Source organism: Notechis scutatus, chromosome 1 (assembly GCF_049901735.1).
Source record: "Notechis scutatus isolate UNSWTSFEM ecotype Mainland chromosome 1, rNotScu1.2, whole genome shotgun sequence".
Classification (NCBI taxonomy): domain Eukaryota; kingdom Metazoa; phylum Chordata; class Lepidosauria; order Squamata; family Elapidae; genus Notechis; species Notechis scutatus.
This window is the reverse complement of record NC_142009.1, coordinates 55493317-55503667: the sequence shown is the minus strand read 5'-3', so window position 1 is coordinate 55503667 and position 10351 is coordinate 55493317. Positions and strand designations below refer to the sequence as shown.

General features: G+C 37.9%; 1 long non-coding RNA gene across 1 annotated transcript; it reads right to left on the bottom strand.

The window, feature by feature from the left end:
* Window positions 1-1176: 1176 nt before the first annotated feature.
* On the bottom strand, window positions 1177-8745 carry LOC148132810 (uncharacterized). Its single transcript, XR_015749421.1, has 3 exons — window positions 8682-8745; window positions 6515-6763; window positions 1177-2934 (listed from the first exon to the last, which is right to left on the bottom strand). It is a non-coding gene; the product is annotated as an uncharacterized LOC148132810 (long non-coding RNA).
* Between the last annotated feature and the right edge of the window lie 1606 nt (window positions 8746-10351).

Genomic DNA, 10351 nt, shown 5'->3' with positions numbered 1-10351 from the left:
GAGATAATTAAAACAAAGTTGAGAAAATTAAAAGAGGGGAAAAATTATGTAGAAAATATAAAATGGTAATAAGATATAGAATAGAATATAAAAATGAGCATGAAATTGAGTTTTGTGTCTGTATGAAGAAGTGATAACCTGGGACCATGCTATTTTCAAAAAAGATGTTTTATTTGTATTTTGTTTTTGTGAAAACCCAAAAAAAAAATTCAAAAAAAAGAAGAAGAAGAAATTAGATCCTACTGACTTCTCTGCCTCTGGTATAGGCAATTAGACTATCTATTGGTAATATCAAGGATTCCAAACACTGAATGCATTTTTCCTTGTAAAACCAGTAAAGTTTCTAAGCAAAGTAACTTGCTCCAAGAGGTAAAGAATTACTCTTGGGCTGGTCAATAAATTAATCAGCCACTCTTCTCATGAGCGGTCATCTGTAACTTTTCACCTTGCATGAAGAAACAACATGCTTTGAGCTAAAAATCAGCAATAGTCTCTGAATTTCAGGTATAGAATTCCTCCTTCCCTCCCTCCCTCCCTCCCTCCCTCTCTTCATTTGTACATAGAAAATTATTTTTCCTTACAAACTGTTGTGCTGTTCATTTTTTTTCTTTCACAAAACCTTTATTTATCCAGCCTTGAAATTTATATCATCTTTTGGGATGCTGGAAGGAAGAGTATTCTATCATTTATGGATAGCCAGCAACCACTGAGGACAGATCTGCTTTTCCATATGAAACAAGAGGAGGAATTTTTAGATCAGCCAGGATATAATTACCTATGTTGGAAGAAAGCCAAGATCACATAAGCTTAGCAACAGCAAAGTCCTAACGGTGCAAAGGGGATTGAGGGAAGCTAAAAAGAAAAACATAATAATGCAAGAGGGATGTTTTTACCATATGAGTAGCAGAAGCTGCTGGTAACTGAATATATATTTCCAAGGTCTAAAATACAAGAAAATTGATCAAAGTCAAGAGGAGGGTGAACCTTCTGTAGAGTTAGCAGTGATGAGGGGCCTATGGAACTGATTAAGAAATCATGAACATCGTTTTTTTATATTTCTGCTCAAGAATTAACATATATTACAGTTCTGATGTACTTCAATTCCTGTATAGGGGATAGATAACATGTTATTGACAATAAAATACCATGTAACAAAAATAAATAGAACAATTTGATTATACAGTATCTTTATTAAGAACACTAGTAACAAGCTCAGCTTGCCTAAGATCTGGTGTTCTTTCCTCAGTATCTCCAGATATGGGAAATAAAGCAATAAAGTAGCTACATCTTCCAGGCTCATAGCCTTGTAAGCTCTCTCTGTGTATTGATGCTGCACAGCTATTTTGCTTCATTTTTTCCTCAGCAAAGTTCTTTTATTAGTTTGCAGAGAAATGTTTTTTGATGTATGGCAGAACACTTCTTTCTAAATATTTGCAAGACTAGCTTTAATGTTAGAAATACTCTTATCTAAAACAGAAGAGATGCCATCAGTCAGTGAAATTGGAGGTTCTTAGACGAACGGTTTTCCTCACAATATTGCAGCTCCCTGTGTTTCTGTGTTAATACTTGATATAGCATTTTTCAAGTGCCAGTTAAGAAAAGCAGGGCATGTACGGTTTTATATTTCCAACATCTAATTTCAATAGAAGAGAAAGTATATAGTTCAGGATTAAACCATGAAGTCCTTGTGCTCTTTTAGCCTGGTTGCAGACATTTCATTACCCGATTAGGGGACATCATCAGTGCTAGTAGGTGTAGGGTTTATTCCCTGTTTTTATATACTAACTTGCCCTGCTGATGTTGGTGGAAATCTGATTTTCTCCTTGGTTGTTCCTTGATTAGCATTTTGTTTTCTGCTTGATTGTTTGTCTGGTGTTAAACCTTGCTTATCTGGCTATTGATTGCCAAAGAGGATGTGTTTTGGTCTTTTTGTTTCCTTCTTAACTTTTTTTACTATCTCTTTTGATTTGCATGTAAATGTGATTTATCTCTATGTTTTTCTTGATGGCTTACTTGTCTGAATGCTAAGCATCCAAGAATTCTCTAGAGTTTTTGGATTTAGTTTGGTGTAGGATGCGCAGTGTTTCCCAGTAGAAACTATGGATGAATCTATACATATTTGTCAGGTTATATAAATAAGGACCAAACTCTGCACTCACTAGCACTGATGATGTATCCTAATTGGGTAATGAAATATCATAAGCAAACAGGGAGCACCAAAGACTCCAACATGTGAATTGTATGTTGAAATATGGGACATCTACACTTTTAGTTGGCTTATAAATTGTTTTGCGTTTTCAAAAAAATCCTATAAACATCAAAGAGACTTACGTATATGACTCTAATACCTAAAACCTGTTTTTGAGGCCCTTCATCAGTACTCATTCAAAGTACTGCCCGCCTGTCCTTGAGCCAGCAGGAAACTATACAGGTAAAACATTTGTTTTGCCTACTGTTAATCTCTGTTGATAATGTTTATTGAAAGATGACAATTACTGAACATATCTAAAAGGATATATAGAAAACACCAACTTTAAGATGTTAATATCTTTTCTTTTCTTTTTAAGATCCAGTACTTAAGAGTTAAAAATCCCATCACTAACAGGCTAAGGCTAGTTGGCAAACAAAAAGGCTGATGTTTGTCTTCAATATTGACTGCAACTCTGGAAGTTGTAGTTCCAACCCTTCTGGAGCTACCAAGTTAGAAGAGACTTGCACCTTGATCTCTTAAAGGGTTAACATACTTTTAAAAACAGATTATTCAAAGTCAGGAAATGTTAGAATGTAGAACTCTTGGCCTGGTTGCCTTCTTCTTGTCTTCAAATCCAGACAAAGACTGTACTGAGGTTTATACATTGGTTCATTTGGAGTTTCTGCAGCACAAACACTGTAGCTGTGATTATCGTGGGAGAAGCTGAATCCAATTAAGCTCATCTGTGTGAAACATGTTAGAGGAGAAAAGATTTAGCAAGGCAGATATTTGAGAAGAAATGAGCAACACAATGTCTTTTATTGTGTATTGGCCAACAGAAATGCAACACACTAAGTAAATAAAAGCTCAAGGATAATCAGCCTTCCAATTTCAGGCAGCTAAAAGAGAACTTAAACCAAAACAAGAAAGTAAAAAGTATATCATGTCAAACAATCTTTTGAAATAAATGCCAACATTTAAAATTGCATAGGTTCCCATACTAAATAAATAAATAATAAATAAATAAATAAAACAAGCTTTAATATTGCAACTGATAACAGCCTTCTCATTTGCAAACCTCTGAACAGTTAATTAGAAGCAATCTCCACTGAATTCTTTCAAGGAACAGGTCTCTGGCACTGTTTCCTTATATTGTTTTCAGCCTGAAATCTAATTTTATGATGATATGAATAATTTTAATTTCACTTTCATGCTGTATGGTTGCTATACATCAGTATAAAATAAAGGATTACAAATTATTTTTAAGTCAACTTGGCTATTTTATCCTGCTTATATTTAATATATCTGGTATGGACTTTAAACAGATACAATCCCAGTTCAGTATTTGCACTGCACTGTTAAGTTAGAAAATATTTGTGTGCAACATCTAACCAGTCCTAATTAAAGGGTTTTTAAAGAGTGTGGTGGGTACCAATAGCTACTTAATTAGGTAGCTATTCTGTTTTTCCATCTCTAACACAACTTCTGTGATCAGACAGAAGTGATGGAGGCATTATCTGAATTATTCTGTAAATGAAATAAGGGGATCACATAATAAAAATATGTCTTAAGACACGGGTGTCAAACTCACTGCATTACTTTTTTTCATCACATGACATTTCATGATGTTTTTCCCCTCCACAGAGCTGGGGTGGGTGTGGCCTGTGCGTGACACTTCCAGCCCATGGGACGCCAGCTTGATACCCCTGTCTTAAGGCATCTCTAGTCTTTTTTTTAAAACCAGAACACTTTACATGTCAGGTTAAACAATGAAAAGGTGCTTTCTGAAAGGTGTTCCTCATCAATGAGAGATGTTCCTAGCCAAAATACATTATAATTGAAAGGAAATCAGGAATTTCCTTTCGGCAAGGGATTTCTGGCGAGGGCATGATGAATTGAAGATGTCCTTGAAAAACAGGGACAACATTACAATTGAAATTATTGGCTGAATGCAGGATATGGATCAGAGAAAGGAGAGATTTTGAGATTGCCCATAAGTAAACTACAAGGAATTGATGTTTTCGTGATGAGCTAATAAGTATAGTGGCTGGGATTCAGGGGATTCTATCTGAGCTCATAGTGGTAATGTGATCTTTCAGGACTCAACAGTCAGTCTCATTTCTTAACAACTTTGAGTGATGATGGTGGTGGTGGTGCTGGTGGTGGTGGTGGTGATGCTTTTTAAATATTGAGACCCTTTGGAATGGCAGGCTTTTATGGTATTCACTCCTTCAGTCCTTTATGACAGAAATTTTAAGTATGAGTTTAAAGATGTATAAAAATGAATTTTTGGAATTAGCTGCAACGGGATGATTGGAATTTTATGTTTTAGAACATTATAAATGGACTAAGGATCCAGAAGGATTTAATATAAATGGTTTAAATTTTAAAAAAATCCTTCCTGTGGGAAACTACCCATGTTTTTGTATTGGGAAGAAAAACAAAATGATAAGGTGGGATTTTGAAGGTTGAACACTAGAGGGAACCAGAAGCAAATAAAACAATGGATGCATTGTGAGAGAGGAGGGTTTTTTAATTATTTATGCAGTCTTATTGCTTTTAAAATGGCAATGAAACTAGAAAAAAAAAACAAGAAGATATAAATATATATTGTCAAAGAAAAGGGGGAAAACATACTCCTTTAAGGCAGGGGTCGCCAACCTTTTGGACCTCAGGGACCACCAAACTCATAATTTTAAATCCTGTGGACCAGAGACCCTGGGAAAATCCCCAAAAAACTCTGCAAGAAAATTCCCCACCCTGTTTTCCTACCGATTGATCATCCTTTATTTGGGATCACAGGATACCGTCTCCAGCTCCGTTCTCAGGGGGAGCAGGGGGGAGAGGGAGAGAGAGAGAGAGACTTTTGGCTTCATGCAAGGAAAGCAGCATAAGCAGCAGAAGTCTTTCTTTCTCTCCCCCAAACTCCGCCAGAAACGAGTCTTTGTGAGACTTGTTGTGCCAGTGCAGCCTCTTGGAGCAGGATGCCTTGCAGGGTCCCAAAGACTCATTTCTGGCAGAGTTTGGGGGAGACAAAGACAGACTTTTGCTGCTTTCCTTGCATGCAGCCAAAAGCAGAAGAAGAAAGAAGTGGAAAGAAGCAGCCAGGCCAGGTGCATGGGGTGAGTGGGGCAAGTTCCCCTCCTCCACCCTTTCCCCCCTCCCCTCACTACCTCATGTTGTTTGCAATGCAAGTGATGCAAGCCTTGTGTTCCCGCAAGCCATGTGGGCTGCGCAGCCTTGTGTTCCTGCACAGCCTGGATTAATTACTTTAGGTGGTGCTTTGGAGGTGACATTTCTCTACGAACCATCAAAACCACTAGTGGTCCCTGGCCCACTGGTTGGTGACCACTGCTTTAAGGAACTATTGTGATGTAGCAATTAGAATGGCAGGCAAATTCTGCCCATATCCTAGAGTTCAATCCTGATGGACTCAAGATTGACTCATTTTTTCATCCTTCTGAGATCATTAAAATGAGGACCCAGATTGTTGGGGATAATATGCTGACATTGTAAACCTGCCAGAGAGTGCTGTAAAATACTATGGGGTATATAATGTTGATATTTATATTTTTTAAAAAGTGTTTCATTTAGCTTCTTGATGGTTGAATCAGTCTCCTATTTACTTACACATTTTATATTGTGGCAGAGAAAAGAGCGAATGTAGTTTCTTGGATGAGAAGTGAAACATCTTGAAGGAAAAATAAAGAGTTGACTTTTAAAAAAGCACCTTTGGGACAATGTGACCTAGATGACTAAGAATCTCCGTAGAATAGTTTAAAATTATTAATTAATGATACAATCATAGTATAATATTAGGATCCTGGGATATAGTTTTTCCACACAAAAGGAAGAGAAACAAGAAACCGTTTCTTCCCAGGCTTAAATAGCCTAAGCTATCCAGTAGCACAAATGTGGAGAGCTCTGTCTCCACCATAGGATTATTTTAGAAAGCACTTCAACCCCTGCCCCCACAGTCTCTGGCCTTGAATTAAATCCCAGACTTCAGGAATGTTGCTGGTTTCAGTGAGAAAGCCAGGAGATCCTTGCCGGGAGAAGCATAAACCAGGATTACCTGCTTTGAAGAGTTATGCTTTTTAATGAATACTAACAGGCTCCAGCTGAGCTTGGACAGACAGTGAGAAGGTATGCATTTAAGGTTTTGCTCAAGTGCAATCAGATTCTGAAATAACTTCTTGCTATGGTTTCTTCCTGGGTGCTTCAGAACTTTTCCGATAGATACAGTTATCAGACTTTTATACTCAGTCTAATAACTGTATTTATCTGCAAAAATGGCAAAAAAACTGGATTAAATTTACTGACCATTATGCTGCCTTTATGGCATCAGTTCCAAGTCAATGATCAATGGTGTCCTGATGGTATTCTGAATACATATGTTGTATACAAAGGGATGATTGAATGATTCCTTCAGCTTTGCTACCCTTCCACATCAACATGTTGATAGCTGGCAGGGAAAACACCCACCAAGCATCCAGAGCAGCAAAACGCCCATCACCTCTAGGCTCTTCTCTGTGTCTTTCCTCCTTTACAGAAGCTGCTGCTATAAAATCTCTGAAATGAAAGTAGTTGAGTCATAGGTAGAAGGCTACCAAATCTGGACTGTAGAAATCTGAACAACCATAGATGATAGCAAAGAGAAATCATATGCATGGTACTTTTGCACAAGCAAGAGTTTATCTAGGATTTTTGACCTTTTATTTATATAAATGATAAATATTGATTTCCAAATTCCTCCATGTTGTTCAGGAGGCAATGAGAGGTGCTGTCAGTCCACTTTTATGTTCAATTAGGTGCTTACTCTATCATTTGTGGAGCAATCTAATGCCATTAAATAATAACAATAACAATAATACCAAGAGCAACCACATACTATCATGCAATCTTGAGTCACAGTGGCTTACGTAACATAAAAACCATAAACATCCACAATATGAAAAATCAACATAAAAATAACCTGATATAATGTCCTTCATAAGAAGAATCAACTCACAGTCCCAAGTACCAACATTATAGCTCAGAACAAGCTCAGAACAAATAAAAATCCCAAATGATTCCAATCCACAAGAAAAAGTAATTATATATTGATAGCAATCATATTCCTAAGGCCTTCCAGAAAAGTTTAGTCTTTGTTAACTTCCAGAAGACTTTCATTGAGCAGGATAGTCTATCTTCTAGAGGGAAGTTGTTCCAGAGCATTGTGAAACTGGCCTCACCATTCCTCTCTAGAAATGCTCTGGAACAACTTCCCTCTAGAAGATAGATTATCCTGCTCAATGAAAGTCTTCTTGAAGTTAACAAAGACTAAAAAGTTTCTGCTAGAGAAGGATCTCCTTAGATGAGTTGACTCTCGTTGAAGCAAAAAGTTTGGAATAATAATATTTTCTTATATGAAAAAAATGTGTATCCATAAAATAAACTATGATAGAAATTCAATTCTTTTCATAATTTCATCCAGATACCTACTTTGTCCCATATCAAAGGTCTTTGATGTGCCTAACAATATTTATAACTGCTTTATTATTTCTGGAGCATAATACTAAAATATTTATTAATAATCTAATATTGTCAGAGCTTTGTCACCTATTCACAAAATCAAATTGTGCGTTATTGAAGGGAGCTTAATCTTAATCCCAACGTAACAGTCCACAACTTGGCATCTGGATACACCATACCCTGGGATAGACCAAAGGAGGGGAGGAGAAACTTCCTAACTTTACAGACTCAGATACATGAAACAAATCTATTTCACTCACATATAATCAGTTTATAGGTCAGCGGACTGTTTAGGTATTTCAGTCATAAAGTGATAAATGTCAAGCCTTTGTTTCATGTAGTTGGCAGCAGTTTCCAGCAGTTCCTGAAATCATAGAATTTCTTCATGCCAGTATGCAAAGATGAATAAAAAATTATACAGCAAAGAAAAAAAAACTTACTTGCTGATGTCTGGCAAAAAAAATCAAGTTCATGACATTTCTAGTAGTGGATTTCCTTCTGTCCCTAAGACATCTCACAGGGGTATTAACCCCATTTGCTATCACTGAAGAAAATTGTCTCATCTATTACATACATTTAATGCATGGCTAAGTTTTGGAAGACTCCTTTCTAACTCTTAGATGTTGAACTCCAATTTTCTCTTGCCTATCATCCTCAATCTGATAATGAGATTGAGAGGACAGGTGGCACTCTAGAGTGATACTGTACCTTCATTCATATGTAAACTACCATCAAGACAGCTGGCTTGAATTTTTGCCTATGGCTGAGTTCATCTACAATAACTCAGTTCATTTTTACACACCCATATTACCATAGCTTGTAGGGCTACCGCATATATCAATTGCCTAATACTTCTTCCTGCTCCATTCCTGAAGACACCTCCTTTCTCCAGGAACCCCAAGCCACACAAATAATCCTCCAAAGAGCTCCTTTTACTACCATACAATTTCCCAAAAACGTTAGCAAAGTTACAAACACTTATTGTCTGGAAGGTCTCCATCACCCAGGTTGTTGCAGACTGCATACGGCTTTCCTTCCCTGTGCACAACTGTCTAAAAAGTTGGATTCCAAGTTTATTGGACCTTTCACCATAGTGCAGAGGTCAATCTGTTTGGCTTTTTGCCTGCAGCTGCCAGTACAGTGAACATGAACATATACTTAGGTCTCCGTTTGTAATGGCTAAAATAAGAAGAGAGTTTATTTTCAGGACATCTCATTCAGTTCCTCACTTTACATCATTCTGGCAAAACAAAGGAACTATTCCTGCCCCTAAACAACCTCTCCCCAAATACTTCCCCGGTGAAAAAGAAAGTAGCATTGCTCACTCTTACAGAATGAGATAAAGTAAGACAGCAGAGATCCAGACCTTGTGATTGCTTGAGGCAGACCTAATAAGGACATTGCAACAAAGTAACTGGGCAGCACACCAGTAATCCCATCAATGTTTCTCTGCTTGCTAACAAGAGACAAAGACTATTTCCACTGCCCTGCCAAGTTTAAAAAAACACAGTGTTTCTTAACAATAAAATAGTTCTTCTTATCCAGTTTTTCCTTATATAGTTCCAAGATCCTGAAAGCAAATCGGACTTCTAGAATGTCCTGTGTTTGTTGTATCTCATTTGTGCCTGCTGCTCTCAGCTTTCTGGAGAACTTATCTACCCCCAATTCTGCTGGATAAGAAGGGGAAGGGAGATTTCTTCAGTTTCAGATGACAAACAGAGGAAGGTAGAAGGAGGATCATATTCTGTTCTGGGTCTGCACTCCTAAAGGAAGGCAAGGAAGTGGAAAGAAGATGCTCCAAATTGGACAAGATCAAAAGTAAACGGCCAGACAGCAGACTTGTCTGTTACAATAACGATGCACTGATATCAACCACACCTTCTGCCTAAGAATAAGAAGTTCTCCAGTCATTACACAAGCTGGGGAAAGAGGCGAAAGAATCTTGCTTCTACTGTACACATGGCTTCTTTCTTATGTGAACAGTTGCTGGATTTCTTCATTAATGGATTTTCTACTCTCTATAATAAATTCAAAGCCATGTCCTTGAATCTTCACCAGCAAGTCTTCTAATTTCAGTAGTGGTTTGGATAAAGTTTGACATTTACACTTAACTTGTGATAAATTATAGAACTGAAAGGCTAGGAGAAATGTGTGTGTGTGTGTGTGTGTGTACACACACACACACACCAGGGGTGTAAAACTTGTAGTCCACAGGCCAGATGAGTCATGTGCTGGCCCCCACCCAGTTTAGTGAAGGGGGGAAAAGTCCGGATATGTCATGTGACACTGCCGTGATGCCATGAGTTTGCCACCCCTGGTGTACATAAAAGATGGAACAAGAGATACTTAAAGATAAAGGTAAAGGTTTCCCTCCCACATACGTGCTAGTCGTTTCCGGCTCTAGGGGGAGGTGCTCATCTCTGTTACAAAGCCGAAGAGCCAGCACTGTCTGAAGACGTCTCCGTGGTCAGGTGGCCGGCATGACTAAACGCCGAAGGCACTGTTACCTTCCCACCAAAGTGGTCCCTATTTTCTACTTGCATTTTACATGCTTTCAAACTGCTAGGTTGGCAGAAGCTGGGACAAGTAACAGGAGCTCACTCCGTTGTGTGGTGCTAGGGATTCAAACCGCCAGACTGCCAACCT